Source organism: Gallus gallus, chromosome 1, assembly GCF_016699485.2.
Source record: "Gallus gallus isolate bGalGal1 chromosome 1, bGalGal1.mat.broiler.GRCg7b, whole genome shotgun sequence".
Taxonomy (NCBI): Eukaryota; Metazoa; Chordata; class Aves; order Galliformes; family Phasianidae; genus Gallus; species Gallus gallus.
The window spans coordinates 38,104,100-38,119,357 of record NC_052532.1 but is presented as its reverse complement, the minus strand read 5'-3'; the positions used below and the strand labels follow the sequence as shown (position 1 = coordinate 38,119,357).

General features: G+C 50.1%; 1 long non-coding RNA gene across 2 annotated transcripts in view; it reads right to left on the bottom strand.

Moving 5' to 3' along the window:
- Positions 1 to 4,435: 4,435 nt before the first annotated feature.
- LOC107052799 overlaps positions 4,436 to 15,258 on the bottom strand; it is a 29,252-nt gene continuing 18,429 nt past the window's right edge. For both annotated transcript variants that reach the window (XR_003077315.3, XR_005841383.2), the window contains one exon: positions 4,436 to 14,108. This is a non-coding gene — a long non-coding RNA (uncharacterized LOC107052799). The remainder of the gene's footprint in view (positions 14,109 to 15,258) is intronic.

Genomic DNA, 15,258 nt, shown 5'->3' with positions numbered 1-15,258 from the left:
CTCTTCAATGCCAGAATATCTCTTGACTTATTGCTGATCTGTTCACGTGTATTTTAATTTCCCTGTTCAAAAATTACTTTAATACAAGATTCATTGAATGATTCAACAGAGGAGAGCAGGTCTGAATATTTCATTTAAAGGCGGCAAAGTGCTGAGGAGTTTTCAAACCTTTCACCATAATGAGCTGCACCGAATTAATAGCTTTGGCTTAATGGTAGCTGGGTTTTATTTAGCAGAAGTTTCCAGAATGACTGTTTGGAGCAGGATCAAAGAGATGTTATATTTCGTTCTGATTTCTACTTCTGACTGCTGTGGTAAAATTCAGATGGTAGTAAGGAAGCAGACGATTTCTTCTGTGCCTTTCCCTTCTAATACAGGAGAAACTCTCTCACAGAGGAAGGGTTTCTGCGCACAGCATGGGGATGCATTTACAATGCCATGGCTTCGACAAGCCTGGCCCTTCCACTTGCTGCAGCCCTGAGCCGTCCAATGTGGCTGGAACTGCAGGCTACTGGGAACACATTGTGACCACGGTATCTGGCACAAACACGTCTTGGGGAGGAACGCTCCCATCTGCTGCATTCAGTGAAGAAATGAAAACAGAGCGACACTGGACTCTCATCTCCTTGTTCTCTGTTTCAGGAGAGGCGCAGAGGCTGCGTGTGTCCCAGCTTGATGGGATCATGGGGCAGGTGCCAGGCACTGCTCTGGGCAGGGATGCTGGCACCCTCCTGGCATGGTCTGGTCACCTCTGTGCCATAGCACCAGGCCGAGCTCCCACCGGGCCCAGCAGGCACCTCACAGCTGGACAGAGGGGCTGAAGCAGCCAGAGCTTGGCCTTGGCCCTCACACCTCGATGCAGTGCCTGGGACTTCGTCTGTAGGCCTATTTTTATGGCTCCAGATGTGCTTTGTGGGTTCCCCTCTCCGCTGAATTATTTGTCTTCTGCTCCTCATCAGCTGGGCCCACAAAAGGGTGTTCCTGCCTCCAGCTGCAGGGAGGGCCTGAGCCACTGGAGCCCATCTGAGGGCTGGTGGCTGGCACCATGCTATGCCTGCAGGGAGATCCACCCTGGGCCCAGCCTGCCACACACAGCAGGTTCGGTTGTCACCGTGTGTGCATCTCTGGGCCTGTCAGAGAGCACTGCGTGTTCAGCTGTGTCTGTGCAACACGGTGTGATTGTGGGAACTGAGCACTCAAAGTCAGGAACCTTCTATTGGACCGTATGTGTCATGTAATTCCTAGATCCGCTCGTGGTAATCATCAACAAATGTAAAAACACCTTGAGATTCTGCTTTGACTGCTAAACTTTGACAATCCTCATGAAACAGCCTACATTTTGGAGGATGTAGCTGCCATCAGAATGAGTCTAACATCTACGTATTTCTCATTTGTCGATGGAATTCTGCTTCTTTCCTCTAATCTCCTCTTGGAGATTATATTTATTGAGAAAACAAGAAACTGTTTTTACTGATAACTGGTCCGACCCGTACCTCTGGTTCAGAGTAACACCAGATACTTATCTGGGATCATCATCTACAGTTTTTCAATTTCAGTGCATCAGCCCTAACATACACGAGAGAAAGAAGTAATTTTATTCAGATTTTGTTCCACTGGGCCACAATCAACCTTCAGGTTCAACATTCAGGATTGTTTTCTTTCGCTCGTTTGGTGTTTTCTGTATCAAAGATGATTTGTGTCGACTGAGGGACATCTGTATAACCCCTAGTTCAGAGGCTGCCACTTCTACAGCAATCCTTTGTGCTCATTCGTAGACTCATAACACCATTGTCATAACACCATTGAATCATTTGAATTGGAAGGAGCCCTTGAAGGCCATCTAGTCCAACAACCCTGCAATGAACAGGGACACTTACAGCTACATCAGGTTGCTCAGATCCCCATCCAGCCTGACCTTGAGTGTCTCCAAGGACGGGGCTTCCACCACCTCTCTGGGTGACCTGTTCCAGTGCTTCACCACCCTTACTGTAAAAATCTTCTTCCTTATAGCCAGTCTATCCATTCATGGGAAGGAATATGTTAGCTGTAGTTGTGCTGCCATGATGCTCTGACTTTGAACTTTGATTTGTGCAGGTGCCTTGCCAGAGCATCCTCACAGCAAGTGAAAGGACAGAGAGCTATGACTGAATTGAAAAGCTGACTAATTACCCCAAAGGTAATGTGGGAAAGTCAGAGGGAACTGAATCATCTGCCATTAGCAATCAAAACCCCAGTGTTCTGTTAAAAAAAGGTGGATGTACATTGCTGCTCACAGAGCAATCAACTGATTTTGGTTAAAATTCTGCTGTTGCGAAGGAGGTTTCCTAGAGAACCATGACCGCACCAATATGTCACCAGGTGACATTCAGTGTCAGAGCACTGATGGAACTGGGAGGGAAGGGAAGGGATTGGTTGCTTTGCCAGGCCCAGGAGGGACAGAGGGATCTCCTGCCCTGGCTGTGTGTGGATGGAAAGCTGCCTGGCCTTACTGTGCTAAAAGGGGTCACTCACTGGATCGTCCTCACAGATAGAAATCAAACACCAGAGCACAAGTGAGATTACAGTCCTGGAGCCTAAACTCTCATGTGCATTTGGTGAAAAGGAGACCTCTTTTAGGTTTCATGTTTTGTTTACTTATTTCCTACATGCGATGTATTCCATGGAGGGCAGGTTCCTGTGGGAGAGAGGTGTGAAGGGTTTGGGTTTATAAGACAAAGGGCAGTTGGGAAGGGCTGCTTTTAGACTCGTTAAAGCTGACCAAATGCTCGCATTGACTCAGCACAGTCAAAGATACGCTATGGGAGGTGGATGGGGCCGAGGGGGCCATTGGCATTCATCTTGTCCCACAAAGGGCAGGGTGCTCTCTGGTGCTGCAGGCAGTGAGGCCCAGTCCTGCCATACTGCTGGGGCTGTGGCAGCTGGAGCTTGCAGTGGGCAGCACCATACCCAGTCCCCAGAGGCTTTGCAGGCACTGACCTGGGGCACAAACCAACAGGCTGAAGAGCACTCAGGGTTGAGCCAACCACCCTGCTGCTCAGGTTCCTTCTTCTTGTCCCCTTCCTCTGTGGCTGTTGATATTTTTCATAGCCCGGTTGCCAGCAGCTCTCAGCAAAGCAGCTGGTCTCTCCCAGGCTGCTCCGGGTTCCTTCAGGTTTTGGCAGCTGCTGTTGCTGTTTGTTCAGAGGAAAACCAGCTCCAAAGCATGAGCTGGGCTGAGATGGGATGGGATGGGATGGGATGGGATGGGATGGGGGAGCAGCTCACACAGCCAGAGATCTGCCCACTTCTCCCTGCAGAGCACAGGCCAGGAGAGGCTCAGAGTGCTGGGGACTGCACAGCAGCCAGCAGTGCAGAAGAGGCACACTGCTATAATCCAGAGTTGTGTGTGAATATGCTGTGTCCCCCCATCTGATCTTGTCTGCTTCTCTGCATGGGTTGTATAGAACTTTCATTCAGTGTTTTTACTTGCTCCAAGCTGCAGTCCTGGTGTGACTGGTGGTGGAAAGAAACGTGGCAGAGGGCATTAATTAAAAGTAATGGTCATCCTGGAAGGAGCAGTAGTAGAAGCTGAAGCTTTCCAGCTCTCTTCATTTGCTAATGCTGTAAGGTTGGCAGCTCCTTGTATTGATGGTGGCCCACTAAATTCATCACGCTTTTTTTTGTTTTTTTTTTTTTTAAGACAAACAATCCATCAGAATGGCAAATTACCCCAAAGTCTCAGCATTGTGCTACTGAGATCCTCTGGAAGCAACGGTGAAAAGCACAGCCTGTCTGCTAATTGTTTTACTTCAATGCCTTTTGCTGATACGGAGAGCTTAGAAGAGCTCGGCAGTGATTTCAATTACTTGGGTATAAATCCAAAAAATGACAGTGGAGTTGGGCCAGATTTACATAGCTGTAAATGAGATTTTAAGAAATGTCTGTGTAGTTTCCTTTCAGGCTCTATATCTAAATGTCTTAATTAGCCTCTCAATTCAAGGGTCTAATTTCCACCACGGTTAATGAATTGCACTTATACGGGGTGGCTAAATTATCTTGTCAGGTTTTAGGGAATGTTTTAAAGACTCTTCATGAGAAAAAAAAGAGCCTCAAAGTTCTCCAGCTTTGTTTTTCCAAGTCTAAGGACTAAATATAGTGTACATTCCCCAGAAAATGTGAGTGACGGGGATTAGTAATTCATGAGTGATGTGGCCCATTTACAGCCTTAACAGCGCAGAGCTCATTGTGGCATGGAGAGGATCAAACAAAACAACTCGGTTGACTTTCATGCATTTAAAACAATGAGGAATAAAGGCTTAATCTGGGCTAAAACTGCAAATGCTCCCCGTGTTCAGTTAACACTGATGAAAATACTGAATAATAGCTAAGAATTAAGCCGTAAAGTGAATTTTAAAAGGCAGAAGGGTAATGAATAAAAGCTCCAAAGTATTAAAAGTTAAGGTTGAAAATGAATTTGTATTATGTGATAAAGCTGTCATCTGCTGAAAGAAGAAAAGTCCTCTCCAAGCCCATGGTTGTTTCTGACTGCTGTGTTTTGAGTCCCTTTTTGAGAGGTAGTAGAGGTAGTAGGTGGGCACCATGATCAAGCGCTTTGAGTGTGCGGTATTTATCAAAGGCTGATTGTTTCCACACCCTTCTCTTTTATGTGAGATAGACCTCAGTGCTTGGCACAGGGCTCCCTTTGGAAGGGATGATCCTGTGCTATAGGCTGGGCCCCTGGAGGGGGTGTGCAGGGGAGCACAGCAGTGCCCTGAGAGAGGTGGCCTCTCTGCAGCCACCTCTGTGCAGCACTGCCTGTGCAGCCCTCCTGCAGCACCAGCAAAGGAATGGCGAGCTTCAAATGTCCCCACATTATCGAGTGACCTTCAGATGATGGGCGTACTTCCAGCTCTTGAGATGCACACCACAAGCCTGGTTTTTGTTGGTTTGTTGGGTGTTTTTTTTTTTTTTTTTTTGCTGTGTTGTCCTAAAGTAACTCGGTCGCTTGCCTAAGACTTGCTGTGCTTTCCAGCAGAGGTAATGAGCGGTCCCTGTGAATTATCCAACAAAAGGACTCCTACTCACGGTCTTAAAATATTGCCTGTTATATCTTCTGATTGGAAAAGAGAAAGTGGCCCTTCCGTTAATTGCAGCCTCTTTTTGTTCTCCGCACCCCCTTGAGCACAGCCTGATATGTAAGCCTGCCTCTGTGCATTTGTTCACCCGGGCCTTTTTCTAATGCTCCAGAAAAGGCAAAGCTGCTCCGGCTGCACCCTCTGTAGCTGTGAGTAGGAGGAGGCATTTGTTTGCTGCTTTCTGTTCTCTCACAGAAGTAACCCCACTCATTGCTGGCGCAGGTTTGCAACAGTGGCTGCAAGCCTCGCTGTGTGCCTCTGCTTTGCTTCAGGTATACATCAGCCACAGCAGCCATTTGCTGCCTGGTGCACTCCCAGCCCCCAGGTGTGATCTCCAGGCGCAGGATTTGGCAGCAGTTCGGTAAGCAGCCCTCATTGCTGTGGTGCTCAGAGTGAGCTGGTACTGAGCAGCAGGGCATACATTGGGCTCTTCTTCAGTTTGCTGAGTCACACGTAGCCACTTCTGGCTGCAAGTATTTCTAACTCGGGCTTTTTCTTCACTACAAAAAGAGATACGTCCTTAATAGCTGTTAGCCATCCAAGCCATGTATATAGTAAAGTGTATTTGCCTTGTTGATTGTAGCATTTTAATCTGTTGGATCTTATGATGTTAATGCAAATTGAAAAGGCAGCTCTTCTAGTGTGGTTTATGCGTCAAGTGCAGAAGCATGAACTTTGGAAAACCAAAACCCATCCTTTCTTTTCAAGCTATGTGGGACAAATATTTTTGTTCACAGAATCATAGAATCACAGAATCATAGAATCACAGACTCATTAAGGTTGGAAAAGACCCAATAAGCCATGTCCCTAAGTACCACATCTACCTTTTCTGTAAACGCCTCCAGGGATGGTGACTCTTCCACCTTCCTTGGCAGCCTGTTCCAATGCATTACCACTCTTTCTGAGAAGAAATCCTTCTTAGTATCTCAACCTGAACCTTCACTGGTGCAACTTGAGGCCATTCCCTCTCATCCTGTCGTTGCCTGGGAGAAGAGGCCAAGCTCCACCTCTCCACAACCTCATTTCAGGCAATAAGGTCTCCCCTGAGTGACTCCTCTTCTCTAGACTGAACAATCCAAGTTCCCTCAGCTGCTTCCCATAAGACTTGTGCTGCAGACCCCTCACCGGCTTCATTGCCCTTCTTTGGACACACATCAGGGCCTCCATGTCTTTCCTGTAGTGAGGGGCCCAAAACTGAACACTCGAGTACTTGAGGTACAGCCTCACCAGGGCTGAGTACAGGAGGACCCAGACTCAGGTCTGGGGCAGTGCCCATGAAGGAGCTGCAGCACAGCAGGCTCTGTATGCTTGCCATGTATTGGAGCCATTTAACTGATGGAGGAGAGTGCTGATGCCCTTCCTTGTCCAGCTCTTGTGCTGCCCCTCAGGTTCCTGTATCTCTGCCATGGCTCTGTAACCCAGCACATGGCAGAGAGCTCCTTGTTGGTACTCTTATTTTTTAAATCACAATTACTCATTTATTCCAGGCTTTTTGTCAACTCCTAACTGTCTTGAGCAGGTATTTTCAGCCACTTCTCCTCCCCAGCTTTTAATTAAAGATGTCCGTAGAGACACTTTCTCACCATGTCTAAAGAAGTGTTTATCCTTCATTAATTACTTTTTAAATCACTACCACTGGCTTTATCCTGGCCTTATCCTGGATCAATCCATCCGCGTGGTTTCTGAACCATTTTCCTTCTGCACCTCCACAGTCCCCTGAGGTAACAAGTTCATCAGCTGAGTGAAGGCCCAGCTCCTTCATTTCATCTTCACCCCATTGCCAGGCCCCTCAGCATACCCTCTGTCCTTCAGGGATTTAGTAGACCTCCTGCCTCTGAATTCTCATTCCCAGCAGGAGAGCCTTGTCTTTCTCATGCAAAACCCTTTTCTCCTTGTTCCTAACTCTGGTTTCCTCCTGACTGTCGCCCACTCTTAGCCTGGCTCATTTGCTTTGCTGCAGTAAGGAAGCCTTGCAAAACCCTGATGTAAAAGCATGGTGTCCCAGGCCTGCCCCTCTGCCAGACAGCACTTGATTTCACCCCTCAGGAATCAGCAAGGAGGTTTGTCCCTTCGGAGCGGGGCCAGACAGCGGCTTCTTCCAGGGAAAAATAAATCCTGGAAGCTAATTAATAGCATAAATCTGCTGCAGCCATTAGAGCGGAGCAGCAATCTGAAAGGACAGGCAGGTGTCTTGCTCTGAGGGAGGGGAAAATCTCTGGAGATCTTTTTCTTTGTTTTGAGTCATTCCCATTTGGCTTTAAATTAATTATTTTTGTGGCAAATAAGCGGAGACTTCCAGGTTGCATTGGCTCTGTGTGAATGAATCGCTGTCATGCTGTTTTCCCCTCGTCTTTAAGAAATGCTTTAGGATGAGCAACGTTGCCCCTGCTGAATAAAAAGAAAATAAGGAAGAAAATAAAGTGAGATGTGTAATCGTACCACCCATTTCTGGCTGAAGCGACTGTAAGGAGCTATCCCAGATGCGTGGCTTGCCCCCCAAGAATCCCCCTGTAATGCAGGCATTTCCCTGCTGCAGGCTGTGGGTGCAGGCTGTGGGTGCGGGCAGCCTTTCCCCATTACAGGTCGAGGGGGCAGGACCTCTTCATGGGGCCAGAGGGGGCAGTGTGGGCTGGTCTGTGTGCCATGAGGTGGCTGTGGGCCGTGTCCCATAGGATTGCCCTGAGGCTGGCAGCAAGGCGGCTCTGGGCAGCGCTGCTCAGGAGCCCAACTTCATCACCCAGTGGGTCCTGTAGGAGCACCAGGAGGGCAGAGGCAGCTGGGGAAGAGGAGCTGCATTGGCTTCCATATTGTTTTTAGTTTTGTGCTTTTTTTCCTCTTTTCCTTTTATTTTCTGTCTTGTGTGTGCATGGCTCTCCTGTTCTCTCTTTTCTTCTCCTTATCTCTCTTGGCCTTGGATGATGAGCAGATGTTATGCTCTGGGAACTCATCCACAGTAATCTTACGAAAGTGAATCTGGAATAAAGCTGTAGGAGAGCAGAGCCAGCAGGTGCACCTGCTCCGAAACCCTCCAGGAATGGCCTCACAGCAGCCAATTTTCTCACTGGTACAACAGCAGTGGCACAAGGGCATGGTGTGCAAGCACACCTACCTGTGTGTGACAGCTGGCTGATGGGCTCCTGCACTCAGTGTCCTCGGTCGTGATGAGCAGCCACAGAGCCAGGGGGTGGGAGAAGTCTGTTCCCTGGTGGCACAGTGAAGATGTAAACATGGAAGGTCACTAGGGGAAGGTGTTCTTCATGAGGCACACAAGCAGTGTGAGACCTGTGCTAGTGCAGTGGCTTGTTTCAAGCAGGAAACAAAGCTCAGCACTGAGCACTGGGAGGAGGGCTGCACGGTCACAGGGAGACTGTCAGTCTTGTGGCTCTGGTGCTGGGCAGGTGGGTGCTGCAGACTGGCGGGGCAAGGTGTTCTGTGTGGGGAGCTGTCATCCTGCATCCTTTTTGGGTGATGGAGACACAGGTAGGCAAGGAGGGTGGCCTCAGGCTTCCTAACTCTTTCCTTGCCTTGCTAGCAGAGGATGCCACTGCACCACGTTAGTTTTGAAACCTCAGCAGAGACCCAGCCTGGCTGCCTGCAGCCCAGGAGCTGTTCACCAGCAGCTTTGACTCCAACTGAGATGGACTTCAGCTGGCCCCGAGTAACCATAGAACAGACATGGGTATACCTCTGGACAGATGTACAGGGCAGCTCACCACCCATCTGGGAAGATGATCCAGGGAAACACCACAGCTCTGGCTGCCTCTCGTGCAGTGCCAGTGTGTCCGTGATAGCCTGTGGGCAGCCTCTCAGCATCCCTGTCCCTTGGGCTTTCAGCCTCCACTTCCTGCTGCCAGGTCGTGCTCTGAGCAGGGCTTGTCAGCCTTGGCAGCTGAGACCTGCAGCCTCCAATGGGTTTCTCTGGGCTCAGAGGCTGCCTGGGACAGTCACAGCTGAGCAGAAGCAGCAGCCATTCTGTCGGTCACAGGGCTGGGTGTGCAGTACACGGACCTCTGGCAGAGCTCTGGAGCTGGTGTGAAGCCATTTAGGAGGTGTTTGGGCAAGCAGTTAGCTCAGTGCACCCAGGCAGCTCTGCTTGGCAGAGAGAGCCCCAACCTGTGCCCACTGAGCTGCAGGGAGAGGTCCCTGCTGCATAGCACTGGGCATGGAGAAACAGGCAGGCAAGTTCTGGAGCACCAAAGCTTCTCTGTTCTTTCCAAGTGCATCATTTGGTCTAATAAAAGAGATGAGCTCTCCTGTAGACCACGCGTCCGTGTCCCTAAACTGGCAGCAGCAAAGCTGTACTTGGCATTGCATCACAGAAATTGTAGTGGGAAGCAAAAATGTGGGCAAACACCCACTGGAGAGGACCGGCTGGGACAGAGGGGAACGTCACTGTAAGAAATTAAAGAAGAATAAAACCCCATATGCCTGCACCTTCCCCCTGCTTCTTGGAAGAGATGGCGGTCAAAAGAGAAGGGCACTCACTGTGCTCTGCTCCTGCTCTTGTTCTGAAGGCTTTGAACAACAACTGGAGTTTATTTTTGTCCCTGACAGTGGCTCTGCTCTGAATAGTTCCTGCTCTGAAGTGAGCAGTGTTAAGCCCGAACAACTGGGGCATCCCCATCCAAGCCTGCTTTGTTCTCTGGGACCAGCACAGTCCCACAGTCATGCCCGGCAGACACTGTTGTTGCTTGGAGATGCAGTGTTGTGTTTGTGAGCTGCCGTGAGGCAGTAAGATGCATGTTTCTGTAGGAAAACACTGCTAATATCAAATCCTGGGCCAGGCTGGGACGTGGTGATGTAAAATCTGCAAGCCCAGGGCCAAAATCCTGCATATTGGTTCACAGGGAGCCCCTGTGGGAGCAGGGCTTCGAGAACACCCAGCAGAGGAGGTGGACACGCAGTGCCTTTGTCAGCCAAATGCTGCTGGAGGAATCAGCCGAGGTGAATGGGGCTTCAGCAGAATGAAGTGGTCGTCGGGACAAACATGAGCAGACGTCCCACCGCGGGCGCTCTGGGTCAGGAGCGCGGTTACTGCTAGTTCACATCGTTCCTTCGAGGAAGAAATGTGTTCCGCTAATGCGGAGGCGGGGCTCAGAGATGGCAGGAGCCTGGAGCACCGCACACGGGATGAAGGTGTGGGGACAGGCAGCTGAGGCACGGCAGCAAACCCCATGGGTGGCGCAGGACAGGTGGGGGGGTCCAGCTGGGGCCCCATGCTCTCACTGGTCCTGGGGGGCTGCTGCCTCTCGGTGGGAGGGACCAAAGCGCTCACTCTTTTTGCAGCCAGGAATGTTTTTCCAATTGCTGGCTGGCCGCAGCCCATGCAGATCTCACTGGTGTGTCTGAGCACGTCCGTAAGGGTTTCCGATGAGGCTCTGTATGCAAATATTACAACAGCAATGAAGGCTTCTGCCGCACTCCTGCACGCTCACTGGGAAGCAGGTTGAATGCTGGAACTGTTCCAGCAGTGCTCTCAGCATTTTGCTGACATGAAAGCGATGCAAAAAGAATGCATTTCCAAGGACACTTGAACGATGTGCATCGGGCTGTGTCATCCTGCCAGTGAAATTCCCCAAATGGAATAAATTAAGATTTCTTTCACGGAGCTCGATGGCTGCCAGAAGTCTCTCCACATCAGCTTTGCACAACGCTGGGGCTATATTTTCTTAAAATACTCATGCAAGGTGGGTTTGATCGTGTTCAGATCACACTCACATCCAGCAGAAGCGCTTGGTTTGCAGCGTTTTGTCCTGACACAACAGGCAAGCGCTAAGCAGAAGTGTTATACAGAGGATCAGTGACCTGACAAACCAGCAGGAACAGCCCTGATGTGACATTCAGAAAACGCACTGAGCGAAGACCAAGCAGCAGCAGCTGCAGCAGCTGCATGAGCACACCTCCAATTAAAGCTCTGCAGAGCTGTCACCTGCTGACAGGCGCCAGAGCAGGGTGCTGCTGTTTCCCTGTGCGTGAGGCATGCGGTATCTGGTGACAGCAGGACAGCTTTGGCTGGCACGAGCTGTCCCAGTGCCTCAGCACCAGGTGTTGGTGTTGAATGGCAGCGCTGGGGATGCACAAGGGTAGGAAATGGGGCCAGAAAGGGAGCAAGCTCCTGACAGCATCTCTCTATTTCCTCACTGTTGTCTATTAGCCACCACCGATCTGTTTTATCTCTTGTGCAAAAACAAAGTTTCAGTAGTGGCTCCCGGCCTGTGTCCCAGAGGTGCTCTGTGTGGGTGCTGTAGTAGAAATGCCCCAGAAAGGGTGTGAGGTTACTGCAAGGTTTGAGTTGCATGGTTCTCCTGCTGCAGCCTGATAGCAGCCTGCAGCGATGAGGCCCGAGAAACACCTCTCGGTGTGCATCTTGAAAATGAGCTGCTTCCAGCAAAGAGTATTGAGCACGGTGCTAGAGCAGCCTGCAGCCGAGTGAAGCCTCTCTCCTGCTGTGATGTGGTTTTGCAATGGGGAGGAATCAGAGAATCATAGAATGGTTTGGATTTGAAGGGACCTTAAATACCATCCAGTTCCAAGCCCTGCTGTTGTCAGGGACACCTCATGCTAGATTTGGTTCTACAAGTGTCACCGAACCTGGTCTTGAACACCTTCAGAGATGGGGCATCCACAGCTTGTCTGGGCATCCTGTTCCAGTGCCTCACCACCCTCACGGTGAAGATTTTCTTCATAATATATAATCTAAAGCCACACTCTTTTAGTTTAAAGCCATTGCTCGTTCCCCTATCACTATACACCCTGGCAGAGTCTGTCCCCAGCTTTCCTTTAGGCCCTCTTTGGGTACTGGAGAGTCGCAAAGAAGTCTCCCCAGAGCCCTGCAGGCTGAACAAGCCCAGCTCCCTCAGCCTGTCTCCATAGCAGAGGTGCTCCAGCCCTCTGACTGTGGTTGTGCCCCTCCTCTGGATCCTTTCCAACAGCTCTGTGTCCTTCCTGTGCTGGGGGCCCCAGCTCTGGACACAGTACTCCAGATGGGGCCTCAGAGGGCAGAGCAGATGGGGACGATTCCCTCCACCTCCCTGCTGGCCTCCCCTATTTTGATGCAGCTCAGGACCCAGTTGGCTTTCTGGGCTGCAAGAGCACACTGTGGGCTTGTGTCAAGCTTTCAGCCCTTGTTAAATTTAATGGGCTGTTTTTTTTTTCTCTTGACTTCTCGGTGGCTGTAATCCACAGAAAACTGAATCCCGGGGTTTTGCAGATTTGCCCTTGTGATCCCGCGCTCTCATGGAAGCTGATGGAAGAGACAAAAGTACTGACCTGACCTCCCATCAGCACTGATGCTGCCACAGCAGGGGGTCGGGTGAGGACTTCCCCCATCTCTTCTTCCAAGCGCTGTGGCCTCGAAGAAGTGCACCCTCCTTCTCCCATCGTGTGTTCTGCACTTCTGTACGTGACAGCTGCGTTTGGTGTAGCCTGAAATGTCTCTTTAAAGGCGTGGGATCTATCAGCAGGGTGTCAGTTTATTCTGGTTAAAAATAAAAGGACTAAACGTGGGATTTCTTGAGCAGCTGTACAACACAGACCCAGCCCATCACCGGTGCTGCCCGTGCTGGCACCACTCTTCCATCGGCAGTGCCTGCAGAGAGCAGCGTGCCCACGTGGGCTGCTGTCTGGAACTCCAAGGCAATGTATCATCAGGGGCATCAGAGACTCTTCTAAAATTGGTTCAGACTATTAAAGGAAGGGCAAAGAGAGGGAGAGAAATGGGAAAGTGACGAGTTGGTGACACGTTCATTCAGCTCTTCTTTCTCTACAGATTGTCTCAAAAGAAAAAAAAGAAAAGTATAACTGAACTTCAGAAGGACTGCTGTAAAAAAAGCCATGCTGAGACCATGAGCAATGGTTCACCCAGGGGGTGAGCATCCAGCAACAAGCTGCGAGGACAGCAAAGAGCTCTGGTTGTTACTGGGCTGTCTCCAGGCCCATAGCAGAGGTGTGTTCGGGCAGTGACCCCAAGCAGTCTTCGAGCTGAGCAGGAAAAGCAGATGGGACAGAGACGTCCACGTGGCTGTTTTCTCAAAGTGTGTGCTCACTGACACTGACATAGGCAGAATGCTCCGCTCCCCCTCTGCTCTTCCTCAGCAGTTATTTCTCAGCAGGCAAGCTCAGCTGCCAAATGAGAATGAATAAACGGTACCCTGAGTGGAATACTTTCTAGCCCTTAAAAGCCTGCTCCTGCCGCTTCCACTTACACAAAGGCAGCAGGATTAGTTGTGTGTCTGAGGGCTGTCAGAGCAGTGCTGGGCCCCTCCTGTTGCGGCAGCGGTGGAAAAGCAGGCACTGAGCAATCTGTGCTAAGACCAGCACTCAAGGAGGGAGTGCAAATGAACTGTCTGGAGGATGGGTTAGCCTGCACAGCGTGTTTCGGTAAAGGGCTGTAGGAGAACGGAAGGGGTAGCTGTGAGGATTGTAAAGTAGAATGGGTAAAGAAGAACGAGGCTGTGAGGAGCTGGCGTGGAAAAGCTGTGCTGTGCAGGCAAGCGTGCCGTGCATGTGAGATGGGGAAGCGCCAGCACACACACTCTGTTCCTTTTTGTCACATCATTTATTCATCAGTAAGATGTTCAGCATCTGCCTCCTAGCTTTGTGGGAATTACCTTACAGCACCTCCAGACTGCTTAAGTAACACTCGTTTCCACAGGAAAGGTGGCAAGGAAGCGGGCTGTGGGGAGGGCTCACGCTGTCCCCCGCCATGCCGCTCCCGCTTGGCAACATCCATCTCCAGAGGCACAGCCCTCCCAGTGCTGCCGCCGCTGCAGGATGACGTCCCCCAGGAGCAACCCGCCTTATGGCCTTCATGGCAGAGCCCTGGGCCTGCTGACATCCCTGCCACTGCTGCCAGCTCCTCAGCCACGAGCATCCTCCTTCACCTCCCCTTCTTGAGGCTGCACTGCACCTGGTCGCCTTCAGCCAGCCTGCCCCAGCAGAAACCTCCAGGAGATTCCTCTCATCAGGAACTTATTCCTCATCTTCCATTTCTCTCTATTCATGAAATGAAAACACCAGCAAAATCAGCTTCCTCGGCAAAGGAGGAGGAAAAAGGAAGAAAGGCCAATGGGGAAATTGACTTGTTTGGTCTGGAGAAGAGAAGGCTCTGGGGAGACCTCACTGCGGCCTTCCAGTGTTTGAAGGAAGCTAATATAGAGGAGGGAGTCTGACTTTTTACACGTTCAGATGGGGATAGGACAAGGGACTAAAAGCAGGGAGATTTAGGAAATACATTCCTTGATTGAAATGCTCATGAATAAAGCTTACAGTGTGGTATTAATCACAGGAAATTGTCTAATATCCGTGCAACTTTTATTGAATTACCAACCATGACGTTTCAAAATCTACATTCTTGTGTGGTTTTTCTGACCTCGGTTGATCTGAATCACTGTCAGCAGCAGGGAAAGGAAACAATAACATGGAGGAGCATTTCTGGTGGAGCTCTCCTGCTTCAAAACATGCAAAAAGGAACAAAACACTGGAAAATTTGCAAAGCAGCTTTCATAGAGTGAGCTGGTCTCCACCAGAAAAGAGCTTCCAGCTTAGGAAGGGCTCAGAACTCACAAGCTAATGGAGATGTATGGACCAAACTGTGATCAAAAGCCTTCTAGTTCTGTGTAATATCTCCCCCAGCAGAGAAAGCCTTTGTATTCAACCTCGCGTTCTATCAGTGTAGCTGCAGTCTTAACGCTCAGGTCCTCAGCCTGAAAGGCAAAATGGGGTGGAGCTGACAGGAGTGGATGAATCCCTGCCCTCTCCTGCAAGTCCCTGGGCTTTCTGGAGCTGGCTGTGTGACCGGGCCATCCCAGAGGCCTGCCTCAGTGGCCATCTGCCTCTGCTGGAGGTGTCCCTTCCTGGAGATCACGCCTATCAACTCTGCCCTTGTTGTCAGAAGATAAACTGCAGTGGCAGCAGATAACTTCTGCAAACTACAGAGCTGGCAAATATGTCAAAAGCATTTTGTTATTGAATTTTCACTTGAAATCATTGATCCAAATGGGACTTAACTCGCTCCTTATTAAGGGCTAAGGGCAAACTTAGTATTTAGGTCTTCGTTTACCCATGAGTTGGACAGAGTTTATGAGTAATAACTGTATGCAGCACTCTCCTGCATCATGCATTATTAAAACCCCAAATCTGAAGG